This window comes from Dermacentor variabilis, chromosome 8 (genome assembly GCF_050947875.1).
Source record: "Dermacentor variabilis isolate Ectoservices chromosome 8, ASM5094787v1, whole genome shotgun sequence".
NCBI classification, from domain to species: domain Eukaryota; kingdom Metazoa; phylum Arthropoda; class Arachnida; order Ixodida; family Ixodidae; genus Dermacentor; species Dermacentor variabilis.
This window is the reverse complement of record NC_134575.1, coordinates 47,534,674-47,560,712: the sequence shown is the minus strand read 5'-3', so window position 1 is coordinate 47,560,712 and position 26,039 is coordinate 47,534,674.

Genomic DNA, 26,039 nt, shown 5'->3' with positions numbered 1-26,039 from the left:
TTGCAAAGAAGATATAAGGTATCATCCAAAAAATATTGATGCAGAGAAGCAGCAGCTGAAGGTTGCCTCGGTGTGGCTGCAACAACGACGGCACGGAAGATAATAGCGTATTGCTAGTGAATTGCCACCGTGCTCGCGCTTGGACTCGCGTTGTACCGTCTATCGCAAAATTTCACGGTACATGAGGTCTGAGAAAAAAAAACATGAATTTCTGCGCAGGCTCACAAAGAATCCTAGCATTCGATTTTACACCCTCTACTAGTACTGGTGAACAAAATTGTGATGATTGGTTTTGACCGACTGCGGTTACTGCGGAAAATGAACGTTTTCTGAGATCCCGTGCTCCGCTAGCTTGCGCGGCGGAATGTATATATAACCTGCCAGTAATTTCTTCTCCGACTTGCAATTACTAGTACATATTGTTAGCAATTTTGCGCAGGCGCTGTTCAACGTTCCCACTTTGATAAATTGAAATTAGCTGCCAAAAAACATATAAATCAGCAAGAAACAACACAGACGGTCTGCACAGGTTATATCCCAGCGCCTACTGCTTGTTACCTCAGACAAAAAATCTAGGTAGATGGGCGTGTTCAGTTTCTGCTTCCGTCGGAGTGCGGCACCTTATATCGCAGTTTCGCCCTTGACCGTCGTAGTAAAACCACACGAACGTTCAACGACCACGGCGAGTGCATACATTTACAGAAAAAATTTGAAGTGCTAGGTTTGTTTACGCCCACATGGATGAAATTCATTCGGGTTAGAGAAGAAAATGGCTGTTGGAGAAAGTTTCGGGGAAGGCCTTTTCAGTTGTGGAAATTGTGGCCACGTACGCATGTTTCACTCCAGTGCGCGCCGCTTTTACGGGCAGCCCACTTTTCCTTTCTTGTGAAAGTATGTATACACGAACCTAAAGACTTCGACACAATTACCTCCGAAGAACTGCCTCCGAAGAATACTCCCCCTGAAGAATCAGCCGAATGGCCTCCCAAACATAAAGCTAATGAATTCCCTTATTTGGTTGCAGTCCCTCTCAAGTCCTATGTGTGCATGCTCAGCATCAATAAAGGAGCGGGAGCGTTCTAAACTCAATGAACGCGGGCGGGAAAACATCCTGGCGTTGAAACATGGAGTCGCCGAGTACAGACCCGGTGGTGGCAGCGGGACGTCCTGAAAAAGGATTTTCTGAACTAAGTTTTCTAATTAGCCCAAACAGCCCCTGACACTCTAAAATGGAGTGCTGCTCGTGAGATTACTTAAAACACTTTGGCCGCTGCGGGTGGCAAACACCAGGAGCGTTCGCTGCTGCCACCTTCAGCTTAAGTGGCTTCCGTTCAGCGGTGTGTATAAACCGCTCCGTAATCACTGCCCTCTCGCTCGCCACCATTTCCCTAAATTTCGATGCCTGCCTACCCCACACCGGGGCGAAACAATAAGTCGATTACGCGAGAAACGCATGCGAAGCTCGCCTGTAGTGATTTGGCGAAATCGCTTCATCGAAAAGATTCCCACGCATACCGAAAAATAAACGTTTTCATTGGATCCGTGCATTGGTATAGCGAGTGCCCTACTCTTCACCTGCTCTTGGAAGGAAAGAGGACTTGGAAATTTCCACGATCAGGAAGTTATTGTTTCCTGTACTTTTATGTTCCCCATTGCTTACAAGAATATGAATACTTTTTGATGTTTATTTCCAATTCATATTAAATAAAGATCTCGAATAATATCCGTCATTTCCACATTGCTTCACGATGGTATTCTCTATGCTGCTGTCTGATGGTCGTTGCTTTCAGATTGGCACAGAACGGTGGGTAGTCCATTTCGCATTTGTAATGCGTTAAAGCGCAAGCAGGCGCAATGGTATGGCTTCAACACTCATAAGACGGTAATGTAATCTCGATGTTGGTTGGGCAGTATTTCTTTTTCTGCTCGAGGCTCTTTATAGCACATCAAAATAGGGTGATCGCAAATGCTTCTAACGTCCACATACCATAATTTGTAGCATATTAGACACAATTCGACAATTCGGCCCCAAATTCTAAAATTTTAGTCTAGCATTGTGCTCTATGAGGTGTCCCACGTAACTTGGGGTAAACCTTAAATATATTCAGATGTCACGTGGCTGGACGGAACCAAGGTAGCATTGTTTGCCGGCGCGTGGAGACACTCTGATTCTTTTGTTCATTCCTCCTAAATACATGAGTAGTATTAATTATAAGTCTACTTCTCAAATATTATAATTAGATGAAATGTGTCAATGAGAAAATTGTAGAGCAACATGAAAAACTCCCGTTACAGTTTTATGTTGCTCAATACGTGCTACACGTAAGCGTTTTTCCAAGCATAGCAGAAACCCACGAATACACGCAAAGTGCCTCGATCGACCAGTCACGCGGCAACTGTTCGTATTTTCGCTGCGGATTTTAACTGCAGCATCCACGTGCCTCCTCTTGTTGCGAATATTTGCTCCAGTATGATTTTGTCTGTAGGCATCCAGCTAGAGGCACAAATAGCAAGGCAATTCACTTCGGGTTATCGTACTTTTCCCTTCTAATACCTTGCACGTCATTCTTGTAAATTTCCATGGAGATCTGTTTTGTTTCTATGCTTTGCATCCAATTTACTGTTTCGGTTTCTCTCACTTTCTTTTCAATGACCCCGGTAGTATATTTACACTTTCAGTTAGATTGTACTTGGGTGCCAGTTCTCTTGACCTCTGCCTCCATTCTGTGTCCCCGCTTCTCATCTTCACTCTTTCTTTAAGATTAATTGTGCTCTGTGCTTCTCTGACTTGAGACGAGACTCAGCCCATGTAACCCTGCACTGCCTAATTTCTGGTTCCGCCATGGACTGCCACAGGCTAACCGGCCCACATATCTTTAGTAAACTTCCAGCCCTGACAAGATATCCGATTTCAAGCAGAGAATGGCATTTACGAACGTTGGCGCTGGCCCCATTGCTCTTTTCCATATTCCACGCACCACCTCATATCTAATGTGGCCCCAAACCGTTCTATGTTTCATCATTGCTGCATTCAGCTTACCCTTTATATTCAGACGCTCTTAGTGGGTGCTTGAGTAAGTCTTCACTTCGTTGTTGTATACGCCGAGGTATTCACATCGTTTGACGGTGGGTGTGCCTTGCTGCTGGGTTCACACCACGTAACGGCCGACGCGCAACGCCAGCGCCACTTCCGCCACTGGCGGTTGCCGGGCATCCTACTCCCAATAAATCACTAAAAAAGCCGACACGTTCTTGATGTCACTGGGGACGTCTCTAACAGAAGCGGCAGAAGGGTAGACTTGCAAGCAGTCGTTTCGCATGACATCTCGGCGTGTTTTGTTCGGGTGTTGATTATGGGCGTGGTCAGCGCGCCTGTCACGAAGGCATGGCGAACATTGCGACATGGCTCGCGAATTTCCTCACTCCTGTTGTGTTCCTGTTCTCGCACGCCTGATTTGTTTCCTTCCTCATGAAAGAGTAGAAGTGTACTCGAGTCAGCAAGGAAAACCATTCGTAGCGCTTTCATCCGCCTGGCCCCATGAGTTTAAAGGCGGAGCACTTAAAGTGCACTGATTTCTCAAGTCAGTCAATAGAGAACAAAATTTCGAAGGGAACGTTTTGGTCTTTATTGACCCATGTTTTATTGCGAAAGACTCGAAGGAGTGTGAAATGGCCAAAATAGAAAAGTAGTCTTTACTCTTGCTACTCTATAATTCGTGCGTAGGAAGCGAACATCGGTGCTGGTAAGCCCCATTAACATTAAATTATCTAGCAATTCGCTAGTCTCTGAAAGGAGAAGCTATGCGAGAACCAGTAACTGTCCCTGCAAGTTGCCCAAGCTGTCTTTCTTCAGGGCGCTCCTACAGACCTTGGTGGTACATGATAAGGCAAAATGAAGGTACTTTTGTACGCATTGATGGCACGGGTGCGTCATCGGAAAATTGAGTTGACAAATCTGTTTACGCATGATGTCTTTATCACTACTCTTAAAACTCAGTGAACCGATAAATCACGTTCATTTTAGCTATTTTAGTCTCTGTAATACATGACGACACAGCAAATTGTAACCAACAGGTGTAGCCCGCCTAACCCCAACTCTTTTCCGTGCATGAGTAAAAGCTTTCCATCGGCATTAAAAGGACTACTGACCGTCATGAGAAATGAACCGAGTAACACTTCTGTTATGTAACGCAGGCTTGAACAGAATCTCAACGGCCCTACAGCACTATAGTCCTTGTGCAAAGCTTTACCTGTTAAAAAGCTTTAAGAAAAACTTGTGCCGAACCTGCCGTCATGAGAAAATCTGAAAAAAAAACTCGGGAAATAGAATTTCTGGTTTTGGAACGCCCCAGAGTCGCACATATGATGCCTCGATTGAGTCATGCTCGCCCGATGCTTGGATGGCTTGCTTTTCTGTTTCTTACGTTGCCTGACGCATATCAGTGTGCCTTGTCTTTTCCATCTTCACGCCAATCAACCTAATCAGATCACTGTGCACGAGCCACCCTGTAGTATTGGTAAGCAAACAGCGAATGTGCGAGAAGGCAAGGGCGACGGGTGCACGCCGTCAGCCAATACTTCCCGCACTGCGCCCGATTCAAAATTCCCCAACGGAGCAGTCGAAAATGAGAAAACGGAAAGTGTGTTTTCCGAATCCATCAGTATTCTTTATTACAGTGATAGCAATTACATCTACGCTCCCGGCGCATTTCTGCTGACGCTGTCGTCGAGGCGTTCCGTGTAGTGTCCGAGTGCGCTAACATCGTCGCCGCGCTCTGTATGTTGTATGTAGTAGTGAAAGCTTGCGGGGGTTAGCCGACGATGGTTGCTCCGTCTGGCCCGCGCTAAGGAGGAAAGCGGGGAGGAACAGCGCCGTCTTCGGTCGCGAGCCATGCACTGGAGGGAGGGGAGGGTGGGAGAGAGAGCGTTTGACTTAGGTGGCCATTGCAGGCCCTGTCTTAAAGGTGATCTGCGTTCGGGACAGGGTCTCGGTGCACCGACGGCCCACAGCTTCGTGCGCGCTGTGTTGGAGCCGCTCATTTTGCGTTGAAGCTATCGGCAGCACGAAGGCAACTTCCCTAGCCGCTGTTGCCGCACTTATTCACGCCAGCGGTTTTGACAGGGAGTGTCCGCGGTCATCGAGTGTGATGCATTCATGTTTGCCCTTGCGCGCGTGACGCCATGCTTGCTCATGTCCGTCAGCAGCCCATCTGCGGCGCACCTAAAAATGATAGGTTTTCATCAGGGCTGCGCTCCTAATTTACAACGTCAGACGCATGGTTAATTTCGCCGGGACTTGCTGGACTTTATGCATGAAACAAACTTACTTCGTACACGCATGGTGTCCTCTGTCTATTATGCCTTAGCGCATCGTTTCAAATGGCGAAAGAAATTCAGATCTCAAGTGCTAGGGGGATCGGTGTAGTTGAGGCTTATGACACTACTATCGTTACTTCGTATAGCTGTCTACTAATTTTCTATAACAATCAAAGCTTCGCCTTTCGGGCGAAGCTGGGACTTTTTTTAGCGACTACTGATCGCTAAAAAATCCAACCGACCAATTTTAGTTTAGTTCATTCCACTACATCTTAGAATGCTCGGCATACGCTATAGGAGCGCGCATTCTCCTTGAAACCGAAACTAGCGCTCGCCTTCCCGGAGGTTGGTCTTACGCCAGCATAGCAAGCTTCCAGCATTGTGATGGAGCTGCTGTCACTGCTCGGCTCTTCACTCCACAGAAGAACCGACAAATGCGAACACGGCCGCTACAACCTTATCGACGTGAGGAACGCGAAAAACGACAGCAGGAGAGCACGATTACGAAATCCCCTAAACCGCTTAGCTGGCGCCAAACGCCGGCAAAAGCGCGCTGACGAAAGCTGTTCAGTGTTCACGTGACTGGAAACTGGCCGGACCTCGGAATCGCTCTTATAGATTCTGGGTACGAGGATTTCTTGCCACTCCAAGATTAATTTCAGTAATCTGAAAGAAGCGGCGAAATATAGACGGAGCATCTCTTTTTCCGCACACCCGCACAATAGGGCTTCCTCAGGAGCACTCCGAAACAACCACCTGAAGATTACATTACTTTCGCTTGCAGTTAATATCCCTTATCGAGCTCGTATAAATTACACTACAAATTACAGCGACAATGGTAAGCTAGATTGTGACCCCATTCACTGATGCGATTAAAACCATTCCTTTTGAAAGGAACTTTTTTTTTCAGTTAGAACTTTCAGGATATGTTACATGCCTGGATTGTCGTAATGCATGAAAAAGGTGACGGCGCAGTAGCGGTGGCACCGTGAGAACACTAGCGGTCTAGTAATAGTCTTTCAGCGCTACTTTGCTCACATTGCGCTGCAATGTGTAGCGGTCGGTATACAGAAGCGTCTTTCATACTAAACTGCTGCAATGAGACAAATTATTACTACCACAGCCACTGGATATAAAACGAAATATTCTTTTTAGCTAGCGGCCTTCTTACTACATAAAACGCGCGACTCAGTAGCAATAAAACTGCCGCAACAAAGCCATCTGATGATGTTTAAAAAAAAGTTTGCAGGACGCTTAAGCTTCGCCTTTAAGAGGAAGCTTTAGCTCGGACCCAGCTCCGACGCAGCCTATTCAAATACATGTAAAAACGCAAAAACGTTTTTCTGAGATAACCGCCGGACCAATTTTAATGAAATTTGTTGTATTTGAGAGAGAAAGTGAAATTATAGTGACTGTTGGAAGCGGAATTTTGATTTAGGGCTTGAACTTTGTTCACAATATTTTCAAAAATTCAGAAGTTTCAAAAGAATAGAAGCACGAAGTTTACAAATTCATAGCTCTGTATCAATAACAGATGTCGCGGTTCTGTAAACAGCATCCATTAGATCATTCAGAGCGGACAAATTTGATAAGTTATTTTGACTCTTAGGTGAATTTATTACGTTGTTTACGAGGATTCTGCAAAAGTTGTAATTACATGTCAATAACTTTTTTGAGATTCATGTGTAAGATGTCAAATTTGTGTGCTCTACATGTCCTATCAGATACAATTCACAGAATGGCTATATCGTTGTTTCTTGATGAGTTACGGAGTTGCAAACTTGATAGTGTTATTTTCTGAAAATTTGCGATTTTTTCCAATCTTTAATAAAAATTGACAACCTAAATCGAAAATTCGAAAGAGACAGTCACTAGAATTTTAGTTTTTTTCTTTTAAATGCAACAAACCCCGTTAAATTTGGTACAGTGGTTGCTGCGAAAAACGAATTCTTCTTTTACATGTGTTTAGATAGGAGCACCCGAGCAAAAGCTTCCTCCTAATAGCGGAACGCGATAGCATTCAAAGATCCCTGACTGCTCTCCACGCTTCCCGGAAACTGCATCTTATGTAACCGTAATGTTTACCGGAAAACGCTAGCGGCAGACACTATGCTCGAAGGTGATCTATCCCGTAGAAGCTAAGCCTCTTTCGTGGGCCGATATTCAGTTATTGTTTCGCGATTTTTTTATATTAGTCCGAGAAGAGTTAACATAAAATGTATGCCCTCTCAGTGTTTTGTTTCATGACATTTGTTTCTGGACTGTCGTTCTCAAAGTTCCGAGGAATAACTTTGTAAAGAATGCAAGACAAGGTATGAGCAACTTTATTGATTGAATAACTTTAGTGCCGTATATAATACAATATATGGGGCAACTTTCACTCATGGGACGCTGACGCCGGATGCCGACGCCGGGTTCCCTGGGGTACGGAGTCCTTAATGCTATCGAGTTAAAATTCATAAGATTAGTAAATGAATGGAAGAATAGAAAACTATGTGGTTAAGTGGTGCATATAAATGCGTGGTAAACAATTTACATTCTTCGGAGCAGTTAATTAAAGAAAAACAATTTTCATGTCGTTCAACAAATGTATAATTACATCAGCGTAAGTATGAGAGCATGAGCTATCCGAAGTGGGCTCTTGAACAAATGCACAATACCTAGACGCAACATCACCCACCACTGTAGCGGACGCTCTCAAAGATTGCAATAGTGAGGGAGGAGCATGGAAAAATGGCGCGCTCTGGTTGCCTGTCCAGACAATGTCTCCTCCACGTGATGCACACCTTTACTGAATGGTCAATCTCCTTTACATATTAAGCGATAATCCTCGAATACAAAACTGACAATTTCAGTGTGCTCCCGCATAGCTAACAGTAACATTGTGCATGATGTTTTTTTTCTTGCCACGTGATTCTGTAACGATTGTTTTCGATTAAATTAAATTGAACAGTCGTCACAATATTGTAACATTTAGAGACAATGTTTCTAATGAGCAACGGACGTAAAAGCGCTTCCAGGATAGCAGCACACAGTAACCGAATGACAAAACGAGAGAAAGATGGGACAATCGCTGCTGGCAACTAATATGTAAAGGAAACAGAGCATGAAAACTGACAAAGATGGTTTTCGTCACGAAACGTAAAAAATATTTGGGGCATCATACAGACAGCGCTCGTCTTGGTATCTTTCTTTTCGTGTCGTTTATCGTTCGCTGCTGTCACATATACGTTCCAACTCCCGTGGTCTGCCATTATTGTAGACGACGGGAACCATCTTAGACCTAGTTTTCAATGAAAAAAATATAAGCAACCAAATGTAGATATCTGACGCTTTTAATTGATCACTTCGCGAATCGTATTGCATTTGCAAGTCAACTAGGATTCAAAGCGCAACCTCTTTTGTATGCACTAAATATGCCGCCCCCAGTTTGGAGAAAGTACGAAGACAAAAATAGGCGGTGAAATGAATGACTCGCAGAGTTCCACGTCTAGAAACGGAGCAACGCGTTGTAAGGGATGTCGTGTCGTAGAGGAAGAATGCGGATTATTTTAGACCGTGCATGGTACGCAGGCTTTCTTTTTTTGCATTCCACACACATCGGAAAGCGGCTGCCGACGGCGGGAGTTAAACCCGCGACCTTCCGCTCCGCAGGAGTAACGCCATTATAGCCATTGAGCAACAGCGGTGAGTCGCCGTGAAACGTAATGCTACTTCAGCGAGCAGTAAACTGGCAATCCAATCACAATTTCACGGTAAAGTGGTTTGAGGGTAGGCTTCCTTGACTGACTGATTTGTATGGACGCGAGAGCTCGACTGCCCTTATTAGGATTGCAAACTGGGCTAATGGCTAACTATTCATCTTGAACTGCACTCCCTGGTTGAACATATGGGATGCTGTTTCATTGTAGCAAACTCAGTTAGCAGTCAGCACGCGTCTTTTGTTCTATTGCTTGTCCGTATGAGAAGTGGCGCTGCTGAAGATTATTAAATTGTTTAATCTTCTTAAGGAGGTGGTATTGCCATAATGTAATATGAAAAATACTCCGGTATTAAGGCGCATTTGACCTGTATGCTTGAAAAGTAAATAAACAAGGAGCAAGGACATTTGAGCATTCTACAATTTCTCCAGTTAGACAAAGAGAAATTCATCCGGTCACTGAATAACACAAAACACGTAAAGACGCAACAGAGGGTTCTTGATCTGACTTCTAGTAGTAGAAGGCATAGTAAGCGTAGAAATGGGACCACTTCGAACTTGGTTGGTGGAGCTCTGCTGATTCTGCTCCGACCACGGTCGAAACCTACCGGTGATACAGCAAATCTGCTCTTCCTTTGAAGACGGAGGCAGTCAACCACTGTGCTGTTTTCTGCCTATAGAAAAGAAATAGCTGACCATTTCCCATATTCCACCAACTGTGTCAAGAGCGCAGCCGACAGCACTGGTTCTCAATCAGATTATATCGCGGATCATGGATTGCCAGGAATGCAAGGCGATTCACGAGGTAGCCCAGCGAAAGTAATTCTCTAGATTGGAAGGAACCTCCGCGCGTTCTCCAGCTGGATCAAAGACGCTACGTGCTGGCCACGACATGATCGGCCATAAATTTTGCTCAGAAAGCCATCAGCCACCAAGGAAACGAATTCACGGCTTTAGCGTAAGCTGAAAGAAGCTCTCACAGAAACTTAGACTGGCAATATAGATCTTGCCAGCATAAGACCCCGGGAAGATATTCTCTAATGGAATTTGTTTGCTCGTTTTATGCGCTTCACGAAGTTTCTTGGCGGCAGATCTCCAGCGTAAGCATATTTTGTGTTTTCAACGATAGCCGTCAGGTGGAGCAGCTGTTGGCACTAGGTCCCATAGTGAGGTGCCCTCTAAGTGCATCACCACTACTACTGCTGCAGTCTACTAGCCTAATATTACTTAACTATGCGATCGTTGTCTTAATTTGCTACTAAAGGACTGTTAAGTCAGAGCAATGTGTCAGTTGACATTATGAAAAGCCGATGTGGTCAGGGAAGTTTTCTAGCAACTAAAGCAAGGCTTTGAATATTCACCACGATGTCGTGGACTGATGGCGCAGAATGTTAGCCTAAATACATTAGTTACTTGAAGAAAGGAAGTATAACATGCAGCAAAGAAACAGACAGTGCTTATCTGCTGTCGCCCAAGTTTTCTTACAATCAGAAGGAACACAAGCTTCCACTTATTTACTAATTTTAACATAGTTGCAATAAATGTATTTTTTCATTGCGAAAAGAGTTTTTCAAAAAAAAGAAACAGTGAGAGTGGGTATCAGCCCTAAGCGTTATAAAAAATTCAGAGAACGGAAAGAGCTTTCCAGAAAGCTTGTACTTCTTCCATACATGTTTATGCAAAATTGTGCAAAACGTACTTGTAGCGCGCCCTTCCAGGTTCAAGATAAACATTTCTGTCGGCCCTTTAGTGTGTGTCGTTCAAGATGAGCATACGGCGGGCTTCAAGAGAAAGCAGTTTCCTGGTGAGTGGAACCTTCAGTAATAATTTTAAGCACGAAGCTGAGCGTAAAAGCCTGTGTTCCACAGCAGCAGCACCAGCCATCTTCAACCAAAAACGAAGAGTAAAAAGAGTAAAAAGATGAGCTGAGATGGTAGCGACAGTTGAAGCGAATAAGCCGGCCTTGGAAGTTCATTTTATTTAACATGAACACGATAGCGTTGAAAAAAAGCTTTCCCTCCGGTCTTAGTAAAATATAGCAGGAGTTCTTGTCGCGTTCATTGAGGCGCAAACTAATTACTTATGCTTCAGGCACTACCTACTTCACCTTGATACAAACACTTTCTTTAATCCTGTCAAACTATTTCAAGTGGAAAGTTCAAGAGACACTATTATTATTGTAGTTATTATTATTTATATCTAAAATTCTTCTTATTGATCAAGTATTTGACGTCATGGTTTTGTCACCGCGTCCGAACAAGAGCATATATCGAACACGATGGGCCTTTCTGTGTTAATGTACTGATCACGGCTTGTAAAAAAAGAAGCCTAGCGTCGTGCTTATCAACTAATAGCAACTTGAATATGTCTGCGACACGAGACAAGAATTATTCAACAAGCTGAGAAATATGCGTCGAGGCGGGGAAGTCTTCGTTTTCTTCACAGGCGCCACTTTTTTTATTTACGTGGCGCTGAAATGCATCATACGCGGGAAAACTCACATGACACTTGTTGCTTTTCTGGTTAGTGATCTCTTGCGCGTTTGTCGATTTTTCGAGGGGGCAAGTCCGGGGGTAGTGGGGATTTGGGATGCAGGTGTGCCAGGCTACGCTAATGGTTGAAACGCGTTTCTGATTAGAACGTAGCGGGGGAACGCAGCTTTAGTAAACTTATGCTAGCAGCACCCAGTTTACGACAGCTTTACAAATCTTCACCTAGATGCCATTATTACTACTTACTTAAGTTATCAGCGAGCGATGACGTTTAGCAGTACCTTACAATCCACAAGTCACTTGATTGCACAAAGGGAAGTGGAAGAACCCAGCCATTGCTCCATCTCGCCGCTTAGGTTTTCCATCTTACCGCTGCGGGGAATAAAGCACATGTTTATGCCGCGTCAGAAACCGTCATCTACATTACGAAAAAGTACAATTTCAGCAACGAAACTGAATATTTCATCCAGAGTGGTCACCGCAGCAAGGTTACGCCGGTGTATAGGTTCAACGTTACTTCACTCGGACACTCGCTGAGGACTCAGGATAAGGATGATGATGATGATGATGATGATGATGATGATAACTTTATTGGCGTTTGAGATCGGACAATCGATGAGGACTCAGGATGATGATGATGATGATGATGTTAATAATTATATTGGCGCTTGAGATAAGATTCCTATTTCAAAGATGCTGGCAGCAAACGTTAACATTGATATAACAAGGCACTCCTTGTAAATATAACCGAGATACGCTACTTAAGCGTAGCATCTTAATTTAAGAGGGGCGCTTCGCTTTGCTTTATGGAGCAAAAGCCTGCTTGTGAGTGCCGAGTTTAATCTTCATTTTCAGTTATTGTGCTCATTTAAGTACGGCAACAGAAATCATCATCGTTGAGATGCAACATTTTTTTTGGCCTCGTGGTGGGTGCTCCTGGTTTCAATTGGCACTTGAGGTGGTTTTGGAAGCCATAGAGTTATCCGGCCTCTCTCAGACTACCGAGAGGCTTATTTCGGTAACGAGGACTCTCCCATTGCACGACCGACATTAAAAACTGAGCTCCAACATCGGTTATAAATGTGACAAATGACATGGTAAGTCTTGTTGGAGGCCTTGCGCTAAGTGTTATGGTGTTTCGCGTTTGTGTTCTCGTAAACGCACCAAAAACAGGCCCAACGGCGATAAGTTCTCTTTGCCGTGGCAATTAATAAAGAGAACATTTCGATGCTTTTCATATATGCATGATTAATGAACGATCACAATACCGTGTCGCTTGGAAAGAGCTGTAGACCGCCCTCTTTCGGTATTTCATTTGTCTGTGACGTGTAGGATCAATGACGATAAATGATCAGGGAACAGCGCATACCGGTTGTTGTACAAGAACTAAAGCACACTTACGCGCACATACATACATACATACATACATACATACATACATACATACATACATACATACATACATACATACATACATACATACATACATACATACATACATACACACACACACACACACACACACACACACACATACATACATACATACATACATACATACATACATACATACATACATACATACATACATACATACATACATATCATCGTCAGCAGCATGGCTACGCCCACTGCAGGGCCAAGGCCTCTCCCATACTTCTCCAACTACCGCGGTCACGTGCAAATTGTGGCCATCTTGTCCCTGCAAACTCCTTAATCTCATCTGCTCGCCTAACTTTCTGCCGCCCCCTGCTACGCTTCCATTCTCTTGCAATTCAGCCCGTAACTCTTAATGACAACCGGTTACCCTCCCTCCTCATTACATGCCCTGCAAATGCCCCATCTCTTTTTCTTGATTTCAACTAAGATGTCATTAACTTGCCTTTGATCCTTCACCGATTCTGCTCTCTTCTTATCCCTCCCCACCTTAACGTTACACCCATAATTTTTTCTTCCATAGCTCAATGCGTCTTCCTCAATTTAAGTGGCTCTTGTGTGGAACCCCGTTTTCTACTGTTCTCTTTTTGCGAGTATTTTTGCGTGTTTTCGGGAGGCACCGCTTCCGAGACCTTCGGCGATGGAAGCGGAGTCAGCTAGACGTCCGGAGGAGACCGACGTCACAGCGTCGAGCGCTCCGAGGAAGCGCAATCATCTGATGAGCGACACAGGCAGCGAGGACACCCTGCTGTACTACTCTGCTTCCGAAGAAGATCTGTCGGATGACGGCGACTACTTGACAGTTGTGAGGCAAAAAGGAAAGAGGAGAATCGTCACTGCCTCCTCGTCTTCAACAAGGCCGACGGCGGCAGCAAAGGCCCATGACACGGCTCATACCATCCTCTTCTTACCTGTGACGCCGACCGACAACCTGAATCGGCTAAACAGGCAAGCCGTATCTGTAACACTAGAGGCTGTTGTTCCAAATGAGATCACGGATATGAGAGTTAACACCCGTAAGAACATTCTCGCGGTTGATGTCAAGAACAGGGCAGCATTGGATATCTTGAGTACAGTGAAAATGCTGGGCAAGATAAATGTTCGCACCATAATACCACAGGACAGCAATACTATATCAGGTGTGATTTATGATGTCGATGAGTCAATCGACGACAACGATCTGCCTATTTTGGTCAAACCCGCCACAGCAGATGTTCCTATTATTGAAATCCGTCGCCTAGGCGATTCACGCTGTGTGAGGATAACTTTCAAGGGAGGTAGCTTGCCGTCCCACGTGAAAGTTGGATTTTTTCGTCATCCAGTGCGACCGTTCATTCCAAGACCACTTCAGTGTCGTAATTGTTTGAAGATCGGGCATGTCAGCGGCATATGCAAAAATTCGACCGTGTGCGCGAGATGTTCTGAGCAGCACAGTGCAGATGCTTGCCGTGCGACTCACTTCAAATGTGCCAATTGCTCCGGTCCCCATGAGGCATCGTCGAAAGACTGCCCGAGACACAAGACAGAGCGGAAAGTCCTCAAACAAATGGTGAGAGACAACTCAACTCACAGAGCGGCCGCCGCCAAAGTACGACGGCGTAGTGTCCGCCGTCACCGTAGACGATCCTCGTCTACAAGAAATGCTGATACCGTCGCGAGACAGCCGATACTTCCTGAGGCTGGTGCTCCCCAGGCGCTCACCCACACTAACAACACGGTGTCTGATGACGCAGTGCATACCTCTACTGCAAACGACTGGCCTGCACTTCCAACATTAAATCCTCCAGCCCAACAAAGGTCGACGGTGGACTACCGACGAACCAATGAGGGCACAGACCATGGGCGAGGTCAAGAGAAGCAAGTAATCGCCATAATAAGATCTCTAATGAATGTCATTCGCGTGTTGTTAAACGACATGCCATCTGCTCGAGGTGCACTACAAGTGCTGGACGGCCTGGATCCGGTTCTTGCGAGCCTCGAGTAGCAAGCACAATGGCTCTACCGCGTCAGCCGTTCTTCAGACAAGTCAAGGAAGCATCTATTATGCAATGGAATGCCCGTGGCCTGAAATCCCGCAGTGATTTTCGCCATTACGTTTTCACCAATCGATTCCCCATTGTTGTCGTCTGTGAACCGAAGCTACAGACACCCGTCCGGATCTCAGGCTATGAACCTCATGTGTCATCGACTTGTACTGACATTAGCAAAGTGACCATTTACATACGGTGTGAATTGACTTATGTTGTTCATCCAGTGCGGCCACATGACATTAATCAGTATGTGTGTTTGACCGTGAAACAACAAAACCTTGCGTTTACTTTAGTGGGCGCTTACCTTTCTCCATCAAGTCGTTTTGATAGGCAGAGACTGAGTGACATTATAGATGCGACACCTGGTCCATGGATTGTTGTTGGGGACTTCAACGCGCATCATTCACTTTGGGGAAGCAACAAGATGAATTCGAAAGGAAGAAACCTCGTGTCCTTTGCTTGCGACCATGAACTTTGTTGTCTAAATGATGGCAGTCCCACGTTTCTGCGCGGCCGGACATACAGTAGTTGTTTAGACTTAGCATTTGTTTCGCGATGCCTCACTCACCGCGTCCATTGGTTCGCAGATATAGAAACCCACGGAAGCGACCACATTCCTACCTACCTGAAGATAAAAGGCCTCACCAAATCCGTTCCATCAAATTTTAAACAAGCAGTAGATTGGCCCGTGTTTAAATCCCTTATGGAAGACGCATGCCACGAAAGCATTTCGTCCACACTAGAATTTGAGATCGCCAAGGCTATGCAGGATTCTTTGCGCTCATTTCGGCCATTAGAGAACTACACGGATTTTGATTCGGAAATACAGAGCCTCCGTGCAATCCGCCGGCGAGCAGAGCGACGGTACCGACGGACTAAATCACTCTACGACCTTAGAGAGGCCAGACGCATTCAAAAGAAAATTCAGCGTCGCCTTGCTGTACTCCACAATCAACGCTGGAAGTCGTTTTGTGAGTCTCTCGACCCACGTAAACCTCTGTCGGTTGTCTGGAGAACAATCCGTGGTCTTCGAACAGCTCCTCAACAGCGTCGTCCATTTAAGTCTCTAGCCCTACATCAAGGACGCCGAGAAGTCGAGGTAGCCGAAGATTACTGCGCAAGGTTTGCGGGTACGGCGCTCACGTATTCACCTTGCGCACCTATTCCCACTGTGCCCCCTTGCTCCCGGGATCCTCGTATGGACACTGCCTTCTCCATCGAAGAACTGGAGGCCGCACTTGCTGGTTGCAGGCGATCTTCGTCACCAGGACACGATGGCATCACATACTCTGCGCTTGTAAACATTGGTCCAGAGGCCAGAGATGCCCTTCTTGGCCTATACAACGCATCATGGCGTGACGGCTTGGTCCCTACAACGTGGAAATCCAGCCGGCTTGTTCCACTCCTCAAGGCTGGCAAATCCCCGTTGGAATTATCATCTTACCGTCCAATAGCACTGGCCAGCTGTGTCGGCAAGGTAATGGAAAGAATGATACTTGCACGGCTAGAATGGTACTTAGAATTCTACAACGTCTATCCAGAGGTAATGGCTGGTTTTCGACGTGGCCGCTCGTCAATAGATAGCGTTATCGACCTGGTAACATACGTACAACACCAGAAACATCTGAAACGAATCACTGCGGCCCTATTCCTTGATGTTAAAGGTGCGTACGACAATGTAGATCATCAGGCAATTCTGGACGCCTTAGAAGCTGTAGGGATTGGTGGACGCACCTTTCGCTGGATATGCAACTATTTGCATGGAAGATCTTTCTTTATTTTGACTGAAGACGGACCAACGCCATCTAGCTATACCAGTCGTGGTGTACCGCAAGGCGGAGTACTCAGCCCTACCCTTTTCAACCTGGTGCTCGTTGGTCTCGCTGATTCGTTACCGCAAACCGTACAGCTCTCCGTATATGCAGACGACATTTGCATATGGGCTTCAGGCGTGACACGTGTACAAGTCCGCGCACGACTTCAGAAAGCCTCAACGGCTGTGTCAAGATACCTAGGAAGACAAGGCCTGGAGCTTTCTTCTGAGAAATGTGCAGTCGTTGCTTTTACTCGTAAATCGATGTCCCCGTATGCTTTGCGGATTAATGACCAAATCATACGATATAGACGAACGCACCGATTTCTTGGCGTCATCATTGATAGAGACTTGTCTTGGAGCCCTCACATCTCGTACATGACGAAGCGTTTGGCCGCCATTGTGGACCTTCTTGCGTTTCTCGGCGGGCAGTCCTGGGGCGCAACAGTACCGTCAATGTTGCAACTATATCGAGCACTGTTTTTGGGCTTCCTGCGGTACAGCTTACCTGTAATAGGTAATACTTGTACTACGAATATTCGCAAACTCCAGAGCGTGCAAGCCCAAGCACTCAGGACTTGTCTCGGTCTTCCCAAAACAACGTCATCGATTGCGACAGTGGCCATAGCCAGAGACGCGCCTTTGACAGTCTACATTGATACAGATGTCCTGAGAGCGCACATCCGACACCTGACTCGGATTCCCTCACACCATCTTGCTTGCTTGCCAGCAAAAAGGCCACTTTCAACTTTTGCTAAAACTATTGTGAGACATCAGTCGTACTTGCCATCAGAATTTACGCCCGCTTCACGATTGTCAGATCCATTGTGGTGTCTGCACCGGCCGCAAGTGCAACTGACAATTCCAGGAGTCAGAAAGAAAGCTGGAGCGCCATTGCAATCTTTGAAGCAAGCAACTTTGGAGCACATTCACAACGTGCACAGATTCCGGAAACATGTATACACAGATGGCTCAGTAAAACTCAACAGCGCTGCTGCTGCAGTCATCATCCTGGCACAATCTGAGGAAATCAAGTTAAGAACTTCATGTGTGACCACATCAACGGGTGCAGAACTCGCGGCGCTCCGTGCTGCACTTGATTTCATTAAGCAGAAACCACCGCAACAATGGACAGTCTTCAGTGACTCCAAGGCAGCCCTTCAGTGCATACGAAGCCCAATGCGCCACGGACCCAATGAACAACTGGCCTCAGAAATTCGGCACATATATCATCAAAGCTATGATAAGGGACACAACATAATCTTTCAGTGGCTTCCAGGACATTGTAACATCAGCGGGAATGACCAAGCCGACGAAGCCGCCCGATCGGCACATGAAAGTGGTCAACGAGTCTTCATTCCGCTTTCGCGAACAGACGCTGCGGCTGGGCTGCGATTGATGTCCCGTGAGTGTACTTTGCCCCTGTGGGACTCAAATGTTTTCACCATGTGTCGGTTGCGTTCGTTGTCTCCGGACATACGGATGCACCTCCCGCCTGGATTACCACGACGTGAACAGACCATGCTTTACCGTCTGTGGCTAGGCGTTGCATTTACAAAAGCCTATGCTTTCCTCATAGGAATGGCCGACAGCCCCACGTGCGACACATGTAACATCGACGAGACCCTCGCACACATTATCTGTGTCTGCCTGCGATACAGTGCTGAGAGACAAGTGATGTGCAGGGTACTGGACAAGCTGGACAATCGTCCACTTTCAGAACTCAAAGCTTTAGGCCAATGCTCCGAAAGAACATCCGCGTTGAAGGCCTTATTCGCGCTATTAACGTTCTTGCGGTCTACGGGGCTTCACGACAGACTCTAAGAATGCCGCCCCCTACCGTTCTGTAGTGTACGCGCTTTGTTCGTGCTTGTCTCCCTTTCTTTCTATCTCCCCCTTCCACTCTCTTTCTCTTTTTATCCCTCTTAACCCTTCCCCCTGCGCAGGGTAGCCAACCGGAACTACCTCTGGTTAACCTCCCTGCCTTTCTCTGCATTATTTTCTCTCTCTCTCAATTTAAGTAGAACCCTGTTCGTAAGGCTACAGATTTCTGGCCCGTAGGTGAGTACTGGCACGACGCAAGTGTTATAATCTTTTCTCTTGAGGGATAATGGCAACCTCCCGTTCATGATCTGAGAATGCCTGCCAAACGCACCCCGGCCCATTCTTATTCTTCTGATTATTTCCGTCTCATGATCCGGATCCACCGTCACTACCTGCCCTAAGTAGATATATTCCCTTACCACTTCCAGTGCCTCGCTACCTATCGTAAACTGCTCTCCTCTTCCGAGACTGCTAAATATTATTTTAGTTTTCTGCAGAATAATTTTAGGCCCACCGCTCTGCTTTGCCTGTCTGCCTCAGTGAGCATGCATTGTAATTGGTCCATTGAGTTAATAAGCAAGGAAATATTATCAGCGAATCGCAAGTTACTCAGATATTCTCCATTAACTCTTGCCCGCGATTCTTCCCAATCAAGGTCTTTGAATACCTCCTGTAAACATACTGTGAATACCATTGGAGAGATCGTAACTCCATGCCTGACGCCCTTGTTTATTCGGATTTTGTTGCTTTCTTTATGGAGAACTACGGTGGTTGTGGAGCCGCTATAGATCTCTTTCAGTATTTTTACATACGGCTCGCCTACGCGCCGATTCCGTAATACCTGCATGACTGGTGAGGTTTCGAGTGAATCAAATGCATTCTCGTAATCAATGAAAGCTATAAATAAGGGTTGGTTATATTGCGAACATTTCTCTACCACCAGATTGACAGTGTGAATATGGTCTATTGTCGAGCAGCCTTTACGAAATTCTGCCTGGTCCTTTGGTTGACAGATGTCTAAGGTGTTCCTGATTATATTTACAATTAGCTTAGTGAATACTTTGTAGGCGACGAATATTAAGCCGATCAGTCTATAATTTTTCAAGTCCTTGGCGTCCCCTTTCTTATACATTAAAATTATTTTGGTGTTCGTCCAAGATTCCGGTACACTTGAGGTCATGAGGCATTGCGTATACAGGGTGGTCAGTTTTTCTAGAACAATCTGCCCACCATCCTTCAACAAATCTGCTGTTGCCTGATCTTCCCCTGCTGGCTTCCCCTTTTGCATAGCTCCTAAGGCTGAGTGTTTGAAAGTTTGGTATACTGATTCATTGATTAGGACGAACGCAAGCAATACATTGCTAAATGATTAAAGGGGGTGATATGACAAAATCGATATCAAAAAGCGGCCCAAATAAAATACATTTCACAAAACAGGGAGGCAACGGAAGTTAAGGTTATTTAGGGTAGTTAAGACGAGTGTCCGGTTTGCTACCCTACACTGGGGCTTAGGGAAAGGCGGAAGAGACGGAGAGAAGGGGGAATCGAGTCAGCACAGTGGGGAAATAGCAGGATGCTCTGCAGGACTACACAATCCGTCATTGAGTCCGGCGTTCCCCAAGAACGGCAATAATGCAGCAATGTGTTCCTGTGCCATCAACGGATGTGGTCAGGGTACACGAAATTTGGTTACATAATATGGTATATAGTCCAGTCGGCTTAGTGCGGCCATCAAAGGGATTCGTTGTATGCTGTATTAAGGGCAAGTTCACATTGCGTTTACGAACGTTTCTTTTTTTCTGACTCGCAAGTGCCGCATGTTCACAGACGCGCTTAAGTACTCATAGGAAAGGAATACTAACAAATGAGTACATTCTCCTACTCTTTTTAACGAAACACGAGACAATCTATAATTTCATCGAATAATCAAAAATTTCTAAAGAAGTATGCAAGTACGTGATCTCTGATCACTTAACACCGAGGAATGAGAACCCTGGTAAGGAGCTGACCTCCCAACTCGACCCGAAGGAATTCTTCGGTTTCTGCAGTGAGGACCATCCATTCCAAGTTGTGCTAGTACGCCTGCTCTTCCTCTGAATATGGCGGCAGCGAACCAGCTCGCTACCAATTCTACCTATATAAAGTAAACATCTAAGCATATCCGGGTTTCAGCCAACTGTGTCGAAGGACAGGCAATAGCAGTGATTCTCGAAGAGATTACATCGCGGACCACTCATTGTGAGCTGAGCACACCGGTCCTCGAGGGAACGCGGCGGAAGTAATCCTCTAGACCGGAAAGAAACTCATTGTATCGCCGAGCTTTCTGCAAGACGTACATGCTGGCGGTGTCTCGACGTGCCATAAATTTCGCTCAGAAAGCCATCAGCCAAAGTGGAAACAAATTCACCGCTGCTGTATAAGCGGAAACCGGTGCCCCACGAAGTAAGATTAATAGGATTGCTCTCTTACCGAGGAAAGAGTCCGGCAGCCTCTTCTCCAACGAAATTTTTTCGCTTTTTTTTATTTGCCTTACAAAGATTCTTCACCGGAGATCTCCAGTAGTAGTATATTTTGTGTTTTGGGGGACGCCAGCTGTCAGGTGGAGCAATTGTCGGCCCTCAGTTTTAGAGGGACGTTGTCCGTAGCAACATCACCATTACTGTCATTGTTCTCTAGTCAAACATCGCCTTATAGGTTCGTCCCTTTACTTTTGTAGTCATATTTTACTTACCGGCAGTTTATTCATAGGTGTGCTAAAGTCCCAGCATAGAGGAGCAAAGGATAACGTCACTTATTATGAGAAGCTATTGTGAATTCCGTAACAAATGTTGCGTGGCTTTCGAAATTCAGCAACATCTGCGCGAAATATTGCACACTGGCAAAGCTGTAGCACGTCCTTTAGTCGTGTTTACCAGAATTCGACAACAGGATATCGCATTTCCTAACACCTCACGGTAGATGTAACGCTAAAACTATGTGACGGAGTTGACATATGGTGCAACTTTAGCTTGTCTGAAAGACAAGCTAAAGCTTCACTGTTCACAAGCGCTCACTGTTCCCTCAATAAGTAGGAAGGAAGCACTCTGTTGGGGCGGTGTTTTCCTCTTTTCCTGACTGTGACGCCAATGCGTTCGTGTGCACCACGTGAGCTGACGTGGCTGTTTCAATCTAGCCTATCCGGCGCATTAACACGATTCGTGTTCCTAATGCGTTGCCACCGTTTGTGTGGGCGCGAAACGCTGGAAATGCTATTGAATGCGCTACTCTCGCATTCAAGTAGACTCGGTTCTTGAAAATAAAATAGGTTGCAACGATATTTGGGCGACGCAGATGCTGTTCATCGCATTCAATAAAGTTTTCTTGCAATAAGAATCAATACAAGCAACCACATATACAATGCATTTAACTTCGTTGCTTCACTATAGTCGGTAGCACAAAAAATGACGTCCTTTCAGAACGAACAAACAAAAAGTACGCACCAGCATCAGCCCTGAAGAACTTAAAAAATGAGAATAAAAAACAAGTTTTTGAGGCCTGTTGTATTACATTTACAAATTTTGTTGACATCCTGCAGTAATTAGTTCCACCGCGTCGTGTCAGCTTCAGAAAAACGAGCCTCTCCTGGAGTCTTAGCTGTGTGCTGCCCAAAATGCGCTGTGAGCTGGCTACAAAGACAAAGAGTTTCCTGGTGAGAGGAAATTCGAGTAATATTTTCACACACGAAGTTGAGTGGGCGAGTGTAAGAGCATGACTTCCGCAGCGATACCGCCTGCCATTTTCAATCGGCAACCAAAAAAATAAACGAACAAATGACAGAAGGATGTGCGATGGTCGTGACAGTTTAAGAGCAAAACTCGGCTTTGAAATTTTTTTTTAAATATTATTTAGCGGCGACAAGCTTACCGTGAAGAAAAGTGCCCCTCCTATCTTTGCAAAATATAGCAAAAGGTTTTGACGCGTTTCTGTGGGACGCAAGCAACTAATTACTCACGCTTGAGAAAAAAAAAAGCTGCTTCACCTTGATGCGAGGACTTACTCCAATCTTGAAGAATTTCTTGTGCATGAAAATAGAACGCGTAAATCGTTTAAATAATTTTTCATTGTACATTTTTTTTATTGGCAAAGTTATTATCGTAACTTTGTTGCCACTTCCAAATGAGGATTTATATCTTGCATTATGCGTTTTTTTGAGTGACTTTACATAGCACTGTGGTGTTTGCGAATAAGAAAACCAGTAATCTCTTATTTAAAGATGTCAGTAAGTACAATATTATCTGAGATGTGCGATATGTCGTTAAACTCAGAAAAGAATGCGTCGATTGCTTAACTGATGGCTTGTTTGTGTTTATTTCAATGCCGTAGTTCATTGTTTACGCAACGCTCAAATGCACGATCTGAAGGGAAACTGACGAGTTGCTTGTCGCTTCTCAGGCTAGAAATCTCCTTCACAGTCGTTTCTCTTGGCAGTGCGTCCCTCCTCAGGCAGTGGTGATTTTGGGTGCAAGTGTGCCTGGCAGTACCTAGGTTTGAAATATGTCCCCGATTATTTGGTAGAGATGGTGCTCAAATCTGTTGAACATGTTTGAACTGCACTCAGCTTACGAGATCTTAATAGGTGTACACTTAAGAGCAATCAGCACAACATAATTTAGGCATCTACAAGTGAAAATGTTAGCAGTTCTTCATGCACCACCAGTCCATTCATACTCTAAAACTGGTCGTGGTCGAACGAAAGCAGCCAATATTTGCTCGTTCCGGCCACCTTGGTTATCCCTCTTAGTAAATGAGCATGTTTAGCGCCTCAGAAATTAAAATCACGTGGTCAGCTGCAGCAATAACCTGGCGTTTTTTTTTTTACAAGGCTTGATCCTCACGTCGTTATCAGCCTTTAATCTCTGGTGTTGTCGCAACGAAATGGGCCCCGGAGTGCTCATTCGCAGTGTGTCCTAAATCTCTAAACGCTTTGTGTCTAAGGTAAACGTAGCATTTCAACTACTGAAGTCTCATTTCATTGACACTGCTGTCGTCATGACCGAACTTCAAATTCTAACACCAAACTTTCAGTATTACATCCATAACTGTCATTACACCAAGCTTATATCGGAATTGTAAAGCTTTCGTCCAAGCGCACATTACATCTCGACTCAATGATTAGGATGATGAAACGAGATTCCTCTTTGAGATGGCCTGGCGCCACAAGTCACAAAACTCGCTCAGATAACGTTCCTAAAGTGTCTAAATTTTTCACTACCTTTATGCTGTAATTGGCAAACATTCTCTATTTTCAATATTAATCGAATAGTCTTGGTTAGTGGATTCGTATAATATGCGAGATTTTCCTTTTTAAAGTTGTAAACGTAACCGATACGTACCTATTAGAGCGGATGCAAGAGGAAACCGTTGTGTATAATTCCGCTGGAGTAGAGCAACGGCTCATGCAAGCAGCCAGCAGTTCCTGAGTGAACTCACAAGAAACATGCGAGGGCTAAATAATTTATATTGTCCTCCCATAAGAATTCCTTGATTTTACGCAGCCAAGAAATTAGCTGATGAGATGAGATGATGAATTGGTTTATTGAGATGATTAGAAAGATTAGAAGTTGTCTATATTTACGTAATGCAAGCTATTATTTTCCAGTCTCATCATATTTGCACTCCTCAAGACAACGAGCAATGCTGTAGTAGTATGCTAATATTCTCCAACAAAATAGTCCAATTCGTGCATCTCTTCGGGTGTTCATTACTGGTTCCTGCCTTTGATGCAGCGTAAAGCACGGATGTGGTCGAAGTTTCATTATTCCATGGCTATAATGTGATGGCGCACCAGATAACTGAAATCAATTTTTTTGGTGCTTAAGAAGCTCTCCCCTTCACCACCTTCACCACTCTCAACAGCATTAGAAGCATGTCCAACAATACGCAAATACGCTATTCTTTTAACAATAGACGCCATTCGTTTTTCATAACCTACCTGGCAAAGAATAACAAACTTCTCAGTGCTTGATTTTATGTTGCATGGTCGTTTTTCTCGAATATTCGTAATAAACTTGGAAATTTTCAAATTCTAACACCCACATTTCTCGCACGTTTTAAACCTTCATTTCATTTCATGCATTCCCCTCCGCCACGTCACCTATTTTCGAGTTTGCTCTTGCGAGTCACCTTCGAAGATTAGTTTACCTTGTTGAATTTGAGTATGGCATTTGACGGCGATTAGGGAAGGCAAACATTTTCTAAACAGCTACCCTTGCTGGCTCCACAAATGCACTAGTCGGAAGGTTCGCTTCTCAAACAACTCCTTGTTCTTGGACTCACTGAGAGGTGCTGCTTAACCGTGATCATCTTCTGCTTATAGGTGGCGCTTGACGCCGCTTGGCGGCGCTGTATTGCAATATCCAACGAAGAAGGGAGACCGCTATACGTAACTATTTTGGACATCACAGGAGTGTCTAGCAGCGTTAACTGCGACATTTTGTGGGATATCCTAAAAACAAAAGGCATAGGCTACTATTTGAAACAGCATTCCAGGGACATTTTCCTAGGCATTACAGTTTATTAGATGGGAAGAGAGGACAGACGAAGAGAAAGTTGATATCTCCGAAGAACTAAGTCAAGGGTGCTTTTATCCGCGCTATTGTTTGTGATTTACATAGTATTCAGAGAATACGCACTAGAAGAAATCCATATCGAGTTTAATCCCTCTTACAAACAGGCAGGCACGATTGTAGACTATCAGCTCCTAGGTTTGTTTTATGTTTACAACATTGTCTTGCTTGCGGAATGGAAAAGTAATATGCAACGCCAGGATAATATTTGCAGAGGCAGGTGAGAAATTACTGTTGAAATTTAGTTTTAAAATCTGGCCTTACAGTATTCAATAGCAGTGAACAGTTAGTGTCTATAAAGGCCAGAAAATATCTCTGACAAAAGAACATAAATACCTCAACGTATCGATAACGAGGGCAATGTATGTACATATATAGAAACACAAAAGTAAGAAATCATAGCGGAGGGGAAGATAAATGCGGCGATAACGATACACAGATCGATGGGGGGATACAACACGTACAAGGTGCTCCGGGGTACGCGGAAAGGTGTAGTGGCTTCAGGACATCATTTGGACATGCGGTTGTTTGAAGTACAAACAATAACCGATGGGTAGCATAGGACAACGGTATGCCTCGCACTGGCGCTCACAGAAAGACTATAAATAAAGCCATACAAAGTGATATTGTCACGTGGTAGTGACTGTGCAGAAAGCAGCTAAACTGTGCTTGTCGAAACTAGCGTTTTATTGGGCGAACTTGTGCCCTAAAAAGCAGGCTACACTCAAACAACAACGATAGCGGCAAACACAGTCCGCGATCGTCGGAAATCTGATCAGCGGGTCAAGTGCGTCGGCTTTTATACATCGGCCGTCGAATGCT